Source organism: Excalfactoria chinensis, chromosome 2 (assembly GCF_039878825.1).
Source record: "Excalfactoria chinensis isolate bCotChi1 chromosome 2, bCotChi1.hap2, whole genome shotgun sequence".
Classification (NCBI taxonomy): domain Eukaryota; kingdom Metazoa; phylum Chordata; class Aves; order Galliformes; family Phasianidae; genus Excalfactoria; species Excalfactoria chinensis.
Window position 1 is genome coordinate 8,690,073 of NC_092826.1, and position 14,692 is coordinate 8,704,764.

At 41.5% G+C, this 14,692-nt stretch overlaps 1 protein-coding gene across 2 annotated transcripts in view; it reads left to right on the forward strand.

Annotated features, from left to right (window-relative positions):
* The first annotated feature begins 297 nt into the window (after nt 1–297).
* Nucleotides 298–14,692, forward strand: part of ASAP1 (ArfGAP with SH3 domain, ankyrin repeat and PH domain 1) — a 155,135-nt gene continuing 140,740 nt past the window's right edge. For both annotated transcript variants that reach the window (XM_072330297.1, XM_072330301.1), the window contains exon 1: nt 298–601. The gene's annotated coding sequence lies outside the window, so the exon portion shown is untranslated. The remainder of the gene's footprint in view (nt 602–14,692) is intronic.

Consider the following 14,692-nt stretch of genomic DNA (forward strand, 5'->3'; position numbering starts at 1 on the left):
AGAATTCCCTTTTGTAGATGGAAAAATACCTCCATCCTGTGTCCTGGTTGCCATCACCATAAATATATCCCAGGGAATACAAAGGGCTTCTATAAAAGTAGCTTTGCAACAATGAAAAACTCAGAATGTAAGATGAGAAAAAGGAATCTTCATTGAAGGAAACAGTACTGTCTTTGCATTGTCTTCTTCAGTGAAACTGGTGTTGCCTAGGTAGAATGACGTCTCCTCTGACATCTTAATCCCCACCGCCTACCCTGCTGGCAGTGGGATCATAAGCATCTTTGGCAACAGACAATTGGCATTTTCAAAACATGCTAAATTCTTCCCTTCTGCTGCAGTGCATCTGGACACAGAACATACTGGCAGCCTCCCTCAACATTATCATTTTATTAGAAACTCTTGAAGGAGTATATTTGTCTTATGCCTTCAGATTTTTGTTATTTCTCTCTGGTAGCAAGAACCAACAGCGCTCAAGGTACTTCCCAAAGAAAATAAAGGCACAGCCTCTGCCCTGCAGAACCATCAATCCCCTTAAGATCCTTTGCAGTACTGTGAAATAGGAGAACCAGAAATCTAACACCAACGTTGTGAAAATGTGAAGGTACTTTTAATATTTCTCTTACGTGTGTGTGTGTGTGTGTGTGTGTGTGTGTGTTTAATCTTTGTCTCTGTAATAGTGAGGTCTATTTTTTTCACTGTAATCGGGTAGTCTGGGAAAAGCAATGCTTCCCTTGATTTCACTGCCTTAATCCTGCTCCTGGTTCAAGGCAGAGCACTGCATCAGCTATAGCACTGAGAACCTATTGTGGTCTTCCTCCTTGGCACCTCTAACACCAGAGCAAAGCCTGGGATCGCACTGACTCCAGGACTTGCACTGATTTCAGGAGCATGGTCAGGCTCTGGTCTGAACTGAAACAGCACAGCTCCACTGCCTGCCCAGAGCCCTGTCACTTTCTCCCAGGTGGAGATCTGGCCCTCAGCTTCCATTAATTATCATTGCAATTCAGAGATGCAGAATATGCTTATCACAAAGCAGAGAGCTTACATTCTGCATGGGCTTACAAAAGGAAAGGTGTTTGCTTATCTCAGCTCCAAGGGGCAGTGTCTCGGTAACACTGAGCACAGGTCTGCCAGGGGCAAGCTGCTCTCACTAATGTTAACTAGAGCTGATGGAAAGAGGCTAGACAGCTCCTCTGAGTCCCACCCTGCCCTATTTTTCTATGATGTCTCTTATTTAACCAGGAATCAAGTCTTCCCCGTTGGTACGAATTATATCACCTGAGGCCAGGCAGTGTGTTACAGAAGCAGAGGGCTCGGTTCAGGCACAGCTTTGAGGATGAAGTTCAGTTTCAGGGTCTGGGAACTATGGAGGGGGTTACCAGAAGCTCTGCGAGGAGTAGTGCCATTCATGACGAAGGTAACAGGCAAATTCAGGCAAGCAGAATTTCCCTGTGCATTTCACTGACTGGTTTGGGAGGTTTTGCATGGATTAGGGTAGGATTTATCAGGCTGCAGTGCCAAGCCAGTGCTGGTTCACAGAATCCTTTTTATTTTGTAACTGTGTCAGTGTTCCCTAGCTGGCATCTCTCTCCCTGAATCTGCCCAGCCAGTAAGAAGGGAAGATTTATTTCCAGCTTTTGTACTGTAGCAGGGGGTGAGGGGAGACTTCTTTTGTTTGCTTTTAAAGGGACACCCCCTCCTCTTCTTCAACATCCAGGGCTAAAGTAGGCGGGGGATGCTGGCAATTGTCCCTCAGCATGAGGGTATGGATACCAACACAAAGCCCCCCCAGATGCACGTGTGCTTGTCTGATGACTGCTGTGGGAGCTGCCTGCATATTTTAGGAGACAATTAGGCCAAGGCAGTGCCTGCTGCCTATTCACTCTTTGTCTCCACCCTGGGGAGCAGGAGAAATGATTTATTAAGGGAATAGACTTAATGTCTTCTGGCTTTGGTCAGCTGTGATGTGAAAATAACTTTATTGAAGGCAATTAGTATCAAGCCCTAATTAAAAACAAAAGTGCTGTAGCACCTAGAGCGTGGCCTTGGAGTGGGTGGAAAACAGGCAATGGGGAATGGGCAGGAGCACCATCACACAGATATGTGAGGGGCAAAGGCAGGTGGCCCTCAGCCACGCTCATGCCCTCACAGGGGCTTCTCCAGCAAGAAGAAAGTAGGAAAGTATCCACGCTGCTCCGCTGGAGCTGGCAGTGACCTGAAAGGCTGGAAGGAGTCTGGCTGGGGTGGGCTGCTCGTGTGCATCCAGACAGAGCAGGAGGGACTAGTGCCTCTCTTCACAGCAAATCCTCACTAATCCTCCAAAAGCAGAGACAAAAACTAAACAAGGGATGCAGCCTGAGCTTGCTCGGGTGGTTCTGTTCAACTTCTGGCACCTGCCCAAGTGGGGCTGGGTAATCCTCCAACCCTCCGGCAAGGTTTGCCCCAGGAACCATGATGAGGCCTTTGTGCTGGGCCTCAGGCCCTGCTGCTGCCTTCAGCCCAGCGTGGAGCCCCATATTAGCACTCTCATTAAAAGTGTGCTTTTTCTGCCCTTGTGCCTGGCCCTGTGTCAGGTTCTTTTAAAGATGATGATCAAAACGGTTACACAGAGGGTGTTTTGCCATTGGGACTTCTATTTGGCCCTCCAAGTCACTGTAACCTCTACCAGGTATCCTACTGGGAGGAATGGCTGACCCATGCTAATCCCAGCACGCTGCTGGGGACTTTTCTAACAATATAACAGTGCTGACAAGTGCCAGCCCTGGGACAATCCCCTGGCAATATGTAATTTCATTGGTCAAGATGTAGATTAGATGTCTTCAGTGCATTCAGGTGACTACAAGACTTTTGTGATTGAAGTAGCAGCTTTGCAGTATTAATGGTTTTGGAGAACAGTGTAAGACTGCTTATCTGGGGAAAGCAGTCCTTGCTTGATCCGAAGTCACCATGTGCCCTCGCCTCCCTCATCACCCATTTGCACTGCACATGAAAAATCCCTGTGCATTCACCACACACTAGACCTGAGAATTGGTTGAGCAGGAATCCAGGGCACTCTCAGGCTGCATGCTTTACAAGTTGCTCCATATAGTGGAAAATAAATTATCCCAAATGCTAGGAAAATTTATATCTGAAGTTTGCTTCTTGAGCTAATTTAGAGCTATGTTGAAGTACTTCAGCTAAGTATCTGTTTGCCTCATTGTAGCTTAGTAAATCAGATGACACATTGCAGTCAATTAAACCAACAGTATGACAGTAAACAGTAATGTACAGTGTGCCGTAGTACAGTATGCAGTCATGTCTACTGTGGTAAGAGGAACTCATCAACAAGCCTGTATTAAAGCATAGGCCTTCTGGCAAGATTTCCATAAAAAGAAGAGGCTTCCTTATTTGAGGTTTCAATTATTAGGTTCCTGTTCCTACAAGGAACTGATGTATGCCATCATCCATCCAAGTTATTCTGAGATGTTTTTCACTTCAGATCTGCCTGCAACTCTATGAATCATTTCCCCACAATTATGTGCATATATTAAAAAATGTTTGGCGTATTTAAAAACTTCAGCTAATTGTCAGTCTTGGGTCCCTTCAGCATAGCCTACTGAAAAGATTTTTAAGATTAACTCTTTTATTATTAACAAGGATTATATAAACTGGGGGAGCATCATTGCAAATTCCCAGATTCAGTCCTCATCTCTCCAAAGCATGTCTTTAGTCTTAAGCAACAATGTTTTTTTACACATCTTTTGAGAATTCTACTGGGACAAATAGCATGATCTGTATCCCAATGTGGAGGAAATATTGTGATAGCACCTGTGCTAGAAGAAAATAAAAAGCAATGTTCTAATTTTTATTATCATGCCTAAGCCTGGAACAGCAAAGCACTGCTCAAGCAGGTAATAAACTTTAACCACGTACACCATTTTCAGTGACTTCAACAAGAATTAGAAATGAGATTTTGGTAGGGAGGTTTGTCATTTTAATTTTAACAGGAAATTAAATATAAAATGCTATTTCATAGCACAGCAAGTCTGCTTAATTCAGAGAGCAGGTTTGACTTTTTTTACAGTCCCTTATCCTTGAAGATCCTCATAGTATCACCAATATTAAATTCAACAGTTTTCCACAGAGGAGATCTGTCATTTATTTCCTTTATGGTCCTTACTGAGCAAATACAGAGAAAATAAAGTTTACTGTGGCACAAGGGAGATTTATATTTGAAGTCACTTTTCAATCACCAGCAGTTACAAATATCTGGACCTGTGACTGATATCTCTTGCACACAGCTGGGCATGTTTCTTGAAAAATTCTGTGCTACATGCGTGAAAGTGAAGGGGACAATGTGCTACTCAAATTTTGCCTTTTCTTTGTGTGTGTGTGTGTTGTGTGTGTGTTGATTGTTTTTTTATTTTATTTCCCCTTTTGTTTACCTTGATTTCTGAGTCAGAAGAAATGTGCTTTTCCTAGTCAAAACAGTCATGTATCCTGCAAATTATCACACTTGGTTCAAATGTAACCTTCATCCACTCATGTTCTTCCTCCAAGTCCCAGACCTTTTCAGATTCAGGGCTGTGATTCGAACACATCTTTCCAATGAAGACTAATTACGTATGGTTCCATTGTGTTTTCAGAGACCTGAAAGTCACCAGAGAAACCGGAAGAGTCAGATTTTTAGTTGAAGGAAGACACAATGGTATACATATAGCTTTATAGGCCTAGTTCAAGTATGCAAGGACATTTATTGTTTGCATATACCTGTGTCTAATTAGTTGACTTTTTATCCAAACACAGATTTACAGTCAGAATGGGGAAAGAGGGCAGAAAAGAAGCAAAAGAGTGTCATATCATTTCCTTCATTCACAGTCTATGTTCCTACCTGAAAAGCACCTCTGCAGTTCCCCTGTTGTTGTGAGGCTCCAACCACTCCTGCTGTTCATGCACACGCAGTTGTTATGTTACATCACAAGCTTACAGAAAGTCTGGACACCTATGTGCTATCTGAATGGGTTTAGCTTTGAAATTAAAACCCTTAAATCAAAGCTGGTAGGTAATGACAACTAAAAGAAAAATGACATTCAAGAGGAGATTTTAGGCCTAAAGTTCTCACAGCAGTGCTGTGCACCATCCATGGTTTAAGAGTGGCTGCTTCAAACTTCATGTTTTCATTCACTGCCTGGGGTATCTCAAGTCCGCAGCTAACATTTCTTTTCCAATTATTGCTGTGAGTGGATAAAATATATTTTAATATCTTTGTGCTGAGAGTCTTACCTAGGAAGAGGGAAGTACTTCCACTGTACTGCAAGACCATTACATTTATTTGAAAAATTCACTTAACTCTGGTCCATGATATTGCCAGAAATCCTGGATGGAGTTATAGTTTCATAATTATAGCTTTATAAATTATAGGCCTTAATAGCTTAAGGGCCAGAATCTCACTTGCAGTAAATCATCAAGACTTCATTGATTTTATTGAAGAGTACGGAGGTATGTCAGCTTACACCAGCTGAGAAGTCAGGTGAGATCTTCATTCTTCGAAGTCATTGGATATTCTGCCATTGATTTAAAGGCAGCCAGAATTAACCCTTGGTCCATGTCTTTCATAGCCACTTTGCTACCATGAGTTGAATTGATACAATAAATTGATGGAAATAAAGATATCACAAAGCAAGATGACGTCACTAATTAAAATCTATCATTTCCTTTCATGATCTAAAAGGTTGAGCACTAAAAGGGTATGATTCTCTACCACTCTGCACCTTAGTCTCCCTTTGTGTAGTAATATATCCTGAATTCTAATGTCTTTTTATGGGTGTTCTTAAACACACACACATATAAAATTTCAGAGTACATCACTGTTCACTCCTAGCTAATTTATTGTTCATACATGAGTCTAAGTGAGAGGAACAGATTAATGTCTGGAAGATAGCCAGCATTTCAAATGGCCAGCAAATGGATGTATCAATTCACTCCAACTCCTCTGACAACCTGCACAGCCTTCTGCCAAGAATCCAGACAGTGGAAAGGATGCCAAAATACAGAGCATGAGAGAGTGCATTGCACTGGGTGAAATAAATATATTTATTTATGTAGTGAAAGTTGTTCACTGCCATGGGTCATATTTGACCTAGTGATGATCATTCAGGATGGATGCAACCATCATCCACTTAAAGAATAAGCAGAGTATGCTATTCAGTGTTTCCCATTAAAACAATCCCTGTAGCATTTATATAATGTCCATGTATTTTAATGACCATCATGCTTCTGTGAGCTGAAATTTGGCTGTGTGGACATTCAGTTATAGAAACAGAGCTACTTAAAGTTTTATTCCAGAACAGCTATTGATTTTTTTGACACCTAAAATTTGCACACTTGTGCCTTGCCCAGGATTCTGCAGGAAGTCAGTTTTGGCAGGCAAATCAGAGATCAGTGGTTCCTAAGTCCAAACAGTGAATATTTGATTGCAGTTTATTTCCTCTGAGTGTAACTCCCTTAAATATCAAAGAAGATTTTCCAGAGTAGGATTATTAGGGGTCCATCAAGGATAGGAAAGCATATGCCCAAATTTGCCAAGAGATGAGGTGACTGATGTGTAGGCAAGGGAATGTATGAAATATTTATCCCTTTAGTCCAGAGTGACTGATGAATGGTAAGTCTGAGAGAGTGTTTTCATGAGACTGTTCCTGTATTGCACTTCTCCACTTTTCTTTCTGCTTACAGTTACAACTGTATTATTTGTCCCTCTGCTAAGATAAACATAAATACACCATTTCTGAATCTGTTACAACAAATTTAGTGGTTTCACTCGGAAGAAAGCTATCTGCAGCTTCCAAATAGCTTCACCACAGAAAGATAAGGGACAACTGGTAGAAACACTGAGCTCCTCAAAACACCAAGCTTCTCAGAACAAAATTGATGGTCAGGAGGCAGGCATATGATAACGAGTTCTGTGTCCCAGGGCAGGCTGAGCTCTGCTTGAGGGAAGCTGGGACAACTGTTATACCATTTCAGCTCTGATGCACCAGAGGTGGCATTTGGGAAGGTCATTGCTTCAAGGTGTGTCAGGACTGTGACAAACAAAAAGCAGAGATGGAAAGTCAGGAAAACTGTAAAGAGCTGCAGCCAAGCTGTGTCCAAGGAGTGGATAATTGAGAAATTAATAGCAGGTGGCAAGATAGGACATTCAATGGACATCTTAATTTAGACAACAATGTACTATTGCCCTGAGCCATCCTGAAAGGCTAGAACAGCTTCATTGTGGCAGGTAGCTTGAACCCTTCTGAATCCAGTACAGCAACAAATGCAATGACATTGAGAAACACACTGTAGGAAGCAGTCCTGAACACTCCTGATTTTGTATTATCAGGATCCTGGAAATACCACAGTTATGATCTCAAAAGTGAATTGATGAAATCAGTCTAGAGATCTTGAAAACCATCTGAATGTGTCTTGCTCTAGGTGGCCTTACTTGAGAAGATGGGACCAGATGGACCCTGAGGTTCCTGCCAAGCTCAGTTTGAGATTCTGTAATTAGAGGTCTGGTTTCTCGCATTGTGCTTGAAGGATGTATTAACTATAGTTTCATTTCCATTTTTCAGTACCTACACATGCCTCTATTCATTGGAGTATAGTACATATGGATGTTAGTGGAGTTTTCACACAGGGAACACAATTACTCTAAACTACCTGCAAGGTTATGATGAATAGAAGGGGAAATGGCTTTAAATGAAAGAGGGGTTTAGGTTAGATGTTAGGAATAAATTTTTTACTCAGAGGGTGTTGAGGCACTGACACAGGCTGCCCAGGAAACTGAGGATGGCCCATGCCTGGAGGCATTCAGGGCCAGATTGGATGAGGCCCTGGGCAGCCTGATCTGGTGGTAGCAACCTTGCCCATGGCAGGGGTTGGAACTAGATGATCATTAAGGTTCACCCAGTCTAAACCATTCCGTGATTCTATGATGATTCCATGAATACGATCCCAAGGACTGCATTTTTCTGAGTACTGCTCATTAATAGAGCATTAACTAGGAGAACACTAATTACACGTTATTGTTGCTATTTACTCAAAAGGAATTCAGCCTGGCAAAGCACCATGATAAAGAGGAAAGCATTGGAACAAATTTATGCTTTTATGACATACATAAATGTCATTTCCATCCCACCACTGAAGGCTCCACAAGCCCTGTGTGGATTGCAGCTGACTGCCAAGATCTCCACAGCACCATCAAACATACCCTCAGATGATGGTCCAGTGACTCTGATCTCCACTTAATGAGCACAGGCAGGAAGATTGGAACAAAAACCAAAACACACTCTGGTAACATTTCTAGAATTAAAGCCTCCCATTCTGAAGAAGTTATAGACTTGAGCTCTTTTTCTCTTACTAATTCTGTTTTAGCGAGGCTTCAGCTTTTCAGTGAATGTGGGCCAAAACATCTGGGTCTCTGGGTTACCAGTGTGTTGTGAGTGCATGGTCGTCTGATTCTCCACCCAGTTTCATCCCCAAAGCATCCCAACCTTCTTGAGCCCATGCTGTCTGCAGACAAGCCAGCACTGTGCAACCCTGCCACCCAGTTGCACTCATCCACCCTCCAGGGAAGGAGGCAAAGTGGTCAGAGACTGCCAGAGGTGCCATGGTATGGGGAAACAGCAAATACTCTTCTCAGATATGGAGGAGTACATTTGGTTTCTGTTCAGACCAGTTGTTTAATTGAACAATGATGGCATTTATCTCCAGGGCGCTATGAAAAAGATCATAACTATCATCACCACCACTACCAGATGGTTGAATTGCTCTTCAGGACTGCAACACGACTTGTATTTTCAAATCTATACAAGAGAGGCAGGAAGTTATGTTCAACAGCTAGCTGCTTTACCAAAACAGGATTGTTGTTAATTTATGCACATCCCCAGCGTGCAGCCTGGTGTGAGTATTGTGATTTGGGTTAAAGCCACCATCACTTTATGAACTGTGTACAATCACTCAAAATCTTTGCAAAATACAAAGCACAGTTTTTTTCTCTGTTGCCTATTCTGCACAGCTTTCATTACAGAAACATCTGTGAGAAGCGCTCTAGCTAAAGGTTTGTCAGAGTTTCCATTATAAACCCCTATATTCAAGGGGTTAGTGCAACTCAGCCGTAAAAATTTGCTCCAGGCTCAAAACTTGGCATAAGAGGTCTCCAGTGGGAGATGTTTTTTTCCTAAAACCAAAATGTTAAAATACATGCAGTTAAACAAAAGAAATTGACTTCCCTCAGAGTATGCCTCTCTCAGATCTGTGTTAGGCACACATATACATGTCATGTATCAGCCCTTAACTGTAAGCTATTTATTAATCACTGTATACAGCTATTGAAATACGGTTGCTACCTTTGTGGGCTTATTGATTCATTTAAAAAAGAAGCAGCCAGGTGATTTCTGACAAAAATCAGAAACTACATCGGAAAGAAGATCAGTGCATGCTATAAGGACAGCACTTATTCAGCTGTAACTAACTTTCCTCTTACAGATAATGTGTTTATCCCAGGCTGCCATTAGGGTCCATTGACCAAAATGACCCAAAGGTGAGCAGAGACAATATTTCTTTTAAGAGGCAGTCTGCTCCAGCAGGATGAAGGAGATTAGCAGAAAGATGTTAAGCAGGAGGAAATACACTTGTTTAGAGAAGATAAGCAAGGGGGAAGGGTTCCTTGTACTGTACTGAACAAAGCGGTTAAGGAGATCCACGAATAGTGGCAGACACAAAAATCCTTCATGAAGCCTAAATAGGTAGGATCCATAGAAGACTTGAAATAGCTTTGCAGGTAAGGGGAGATTAAGTAAAGCTTATATTCAGGAGATCTTAGAATTGAGGTTTCACGTTTGAGCATATGAGTAATGGGAATGTTCAGCCAGTGTGGCCTCCTTGGTATTCCCTGAGTTTCATGCACATGGGAGAGCCAAGAGCCTCCAAGTCCAAAACAGTGGGGCAGCAACAACCCTGAATGAGCAAAGCTCTTGTTACACCCTTCATTGTGCAACCAGCAGCTGCAGCCACAGAGCTCAGTGCTGATCCTGCAGGAATTTAAGCCCAGGAGTAATCCCATTTAAATTAATGGGATTATGCCTCAGAAGTGTAGAATTAAGCATATGTGTATTCATTTGCTGGAGTAGACCACACTTTCAGAGTGCTGGGCCTGCAGCAACAATCTCCATGTGTTCATCAGAATGCTTCCCATTCATCAAGCAGGATGGCTCTGGAGGGAGTGTTGAGGTCTCCAAGGAATACCCCCAAACTGAGGGAAGTCACACAGTGATTCATTGAGTGGCACCCTTTCCTCTGAGTCAGTCCTAAACAAAAGCCTCAGACTGGTCTTAAAGATGGGAAAGGGCTGTTAGATGTGCTGACCTCTGGAGGAGATGGAAAACAAACATCCTGCCCATGACTGCCACTTAAGGTCTCAGCAGCTCTCTCAGAATTCATTTTCTAGCCCTAGTGTTTCTGGCCAAAATCCAGCTGCTGTAATTTCAGCTTTCTGGTTCACACTTCCCACGTGGGCTCCTGTTCTCTCATGGCTTCATCTGGAATTCTGAGCACCAATAAGCAGCTACTGCAGCTCCAATGGATGAGGAAAATGCCTCTGGATACACAACAGATGACCTGGGATTAATCAGAGAATGAGCGAGAAGTGAAGAAATAACACTACTCAGTGTATGCACTGAGTACTGCTTTGGTATACATTAAAATCAGATATTGCTCAGCACACCTGGCTCCAGCAAAATTGCACCCCAGCATTCATTGATGTTGGAATAACTGCTAGACTGCGTATAGCCAGTTCCATTTAATCCCCTAAAAATGGTACAGCATCTTGCATCGGTAATACACACATTGTGTTCTGCTTATGAATATAAGAGGAAAATTTCTCTGCTGCGTTTTGTTGTCAGCATGCACAATACTTGGGAAGCTTCTGATTCTTGGGAGCTGGCCAGCCTCCTTCAGTGCTCTGGGGTCAACACCACCATCATCTGATGCCCTGTTGCACAGCCCTACTTAAGCACCAGGATCTCCTCTGGAGGAAGATCTCAGATAAGGAATCAGCCACTTAAGTCATAGGTTATCTGAAATTAAGAAACCCACGGCTTCCTTCCTTCCTTTTGCCTGTTTTCTGCAGCCCTCTTATAAATAGTCACCACATTTCTTAGATCAGGAATGCTCTGACAAACTCTCCTCATATTATTAATTATTATTATGAACTCACAAAAGTCCTCTTAATTAGAGAGAATGTCCCAAATGACAAATCTTTGACTGGATTACTTCTAGCTTTTTCTTTATTCCAATGATGCAGGTACATATTTAGACTGATTCAAAAACAGCTCCTTAAAACATAAATAAATATAAAAATTCTGACAACAAAGGTTGACATTAAGTAGTTGGGGATAGACAACAGCTAATAGGAATTCCCTGCTGTTACTACATGTACTGCAGTTTGACATTTAATCGCTGTCACATTATTTTCTTATCCCAGATTGTCCTACATGGCATCAGACATCTGACAGGCCTAAGGAAGCCTTCTAGAATGGACCAGACATTGAAGATTTTGTTGTAAGAAGAGAACAATGTTCACAAAAGTTATATACAAATCCATGTAGTAAAATACTTTTGTGGACAGTCATAGCCAATGTCAACTTCGTGTATCATTTTGTTTTGAGATTTCCAACATGCCCATCCCTACAAGTCCGTGAAAAAAAAAAAAAAAAAAAAAAAAAAAAAAGGCCTTTTTTACACATTCCATACATAGATGTATGAAAGTGCTGAATATCATGTGTTTAAAACGAATGGGAGTTGATGTTAGTTTGTTACATTAACAAGAAACAGTTTGGTATTTCCACATGCAATTTGACTGTGTTAATAGTCTACAATCTATCATGCCAAGAAATGACAGAAGTAACTTCTTAACTACGTAAAAGTGTCAGGGATTTTGCTAATGTTTCTTCTTCAGAGGAAAGATAACTTACACATCCATCTGGATACGACTCAGCTCCTGTGAAAGAGCAGCATCAGCAACCAGAACAGCAGAAACAGCAGAATCAGAGTTCAGATCCCAGTGCCATCCTGTTGTTTCTGAAGAACAAGAAAAACGATACTGGAAAAATACAGCAAAATGCATCAGGAAGAGGTGTTGCGCTTGGCTGTAAAGCTCTTTCTTAAGTAGCCACTGGAGGTTTTCACTTTCTTTTCTTTCATTTTGGTAATCAGATGTGATCTATGATTCTGTTAGCACTTTGCATGTCACATGGAAGATTCACACCAGAGAAGGACTGGGATGCAGATTCCTGAGCTGTGGTCTACAGCACGTTAGTGAGCTTACTGTCCTGTGATAGGCTGGCTTTCGTCCTGGACTTCACCTGGGAGAAACAGAGCCAAAGGAAGGAGGAGATGAGATCAACAGCAAAAGCAGAAACCGTGATCAACTTTTACGAGAAGGTCAATACTCATATTCCTCTAAAGATCTCTTAAAGAGAGGCATAAATGCTTTTTCAGTATGCTTTTCCATGTAATGTAAATTGCCACAGGGATGTTACAGGATGATTTGGAGGATAAGTGGCCATGAGGCAGTTTCTTTATTGAAATGGGGAGCTCATCACAGAAAAGCTGGAAAACACCTGTAGGCGTGGGAATGTCTTTCTGCTCTTACTGCGATAAGAAAAACCAAACCCCTGGACGTGGCACAGGATTTTCAAGGTCCGAGCATACAGCATTTATTTCTATCTGTTCTCTGAACGGCTTTATTTTTTTCACAGATGAGAACATTGATGTGGGTGCTAGCAGAAGAAAAAACACCAAACCACACAGTTAAGGTGACCCACAGTGAAGAGAAACTGAGCAATATTAGCAAAGGGAGGCAATGAAATGTGTGAAATTCAAGTTTATGCTAATGTATGAAATGCAGTGCTAGATCTGGCTTCTGATGCACCAAACTATTTTCTCTAAAGACCATATTTGTCATTTGCTCACTAATATAATTAAAAGCACAGAACTAAGAGGATTCAGATCACTGACCTGATCACAGAAGTTGAGGAAGAGTTTCATGCTGACTCCAAGGGCCTTTGGGTGGTGATTTTTGCAGGGAGCACCACTGATTACTAAAATAGACCCCATCGTATCAAAATTCAGAGTAAATTAGTTCACTAAATGACATCTACTTGTGTCACATTTTCTACATTAGCTGTCTGTCTTGGGCTGATCTATTTTAAATAGTTATTTCTTTATGGAAGTTTAAAAGCTTGAGTCATTCCAGATGATGAAGTTAGAGGGAAAACTCCTTCTCCACCCCCCTCTCCTCACCCCCATGTTCCATCCATTAAAAGAACTCAAAGTTTGACAGTAAAATGGCTTTTCAGACAGAGGTGCGCCTTTTGTCAGCATTTTGAACACCAGCATAAATGTAGCCAAATCTAGGTTATAACAATCCAAATTGCCCAGAATACTTTTGGTACATAGCATTTGCTGGGCACTTGTCTGAGAGCTGCAAAACTTAACCTCCATCAAAGTAAAATCAGGGATGATGCAGGAAGCAAAGAATACATCACCTACTGGGATGAGAAGAAACTCAGTGATCTAGATGGGGAAGAGATGGGTTTGTAACAGCTCTGCCCACAGAGCTCTAAGTGGCTGGCCTGCTCTCCTCTACAGTATGTCTGTGGTATGGACTGTTGCACTATATGCATCAAATCTATATTTATCAGTGCAGATTTTCACAGCCTTTACTTCCTCCCATGGCTTTTACTACCCAAGAAGGAATCATCTTGGAGAGGCAGCAAGAAAAGCTGCATATTAAAGGGAGTGTGGGAGTGAGAGGGTTTATGTGTGTTTTGATTTCAAAGCTTTGGCCTGAAAAGAGATATTTGCATTAGAGGGCTACAGAAAAAGGATGATTTGCTGCACTGAAAAAGTTAGTAACTCCTGCAGCATCAACACAGTTCATTGAAAGTCAGAAGAGGAGGGCGTGTTATTTTTAGGTGCAAAGTAATTCACATTTTGTGTTTAAAATAAAATATTCAGCTGTATCATTATGAGTCATTTTTGCTCAGATAGTTTACTAAAATAGTCTCCTTATGTAATACTATCATCCAACTCACCTGGAATCGCTGTTTTATCATAAAGTTAGCATACATGGGAAAGTTAACTGATATACTTGTAGTCTTAAAGCTAATAACAAAGCAAAACAATATTTCAGGCACAGTCACCATTAACAAGTTGTAAAGTGTTGACTTCTCTAGCTATATTTTCAAATACTCTGTGTCTTCTCTATTATTGTTTTTCTTCTGCAGTTTATGTTCTGTATGCCTGCAGCCAGGAACATGTGTTTCCAATTATCTGAGCTTTCCAAACCAGCTTTGCATTCAATAGCAGCTTCTTTTTTTAAGGTACGGCTCCTCCTCCCACAGAAGTTAATATTCTTCTCCTTTTTCTTGCAGCAAACAGCAGTGGGTCTTGATTCCAGGCCCATTTTAGAAACCATTTAATTTGGAGCTCCCTTAGACAAGAATGTATTTTTGTTTAAACTTCTTGCACATTTTATGAAACAAAACCAAGCTTTCATACTGAATGTATACAAAGTGCTGAAGCAAGAGAGGGAAAACTGATGTCATCCAGACTGCCTTACATGCATTTTCTCTAGTTTACTATACAGCAAAAAAAATCATTGGACCATTAG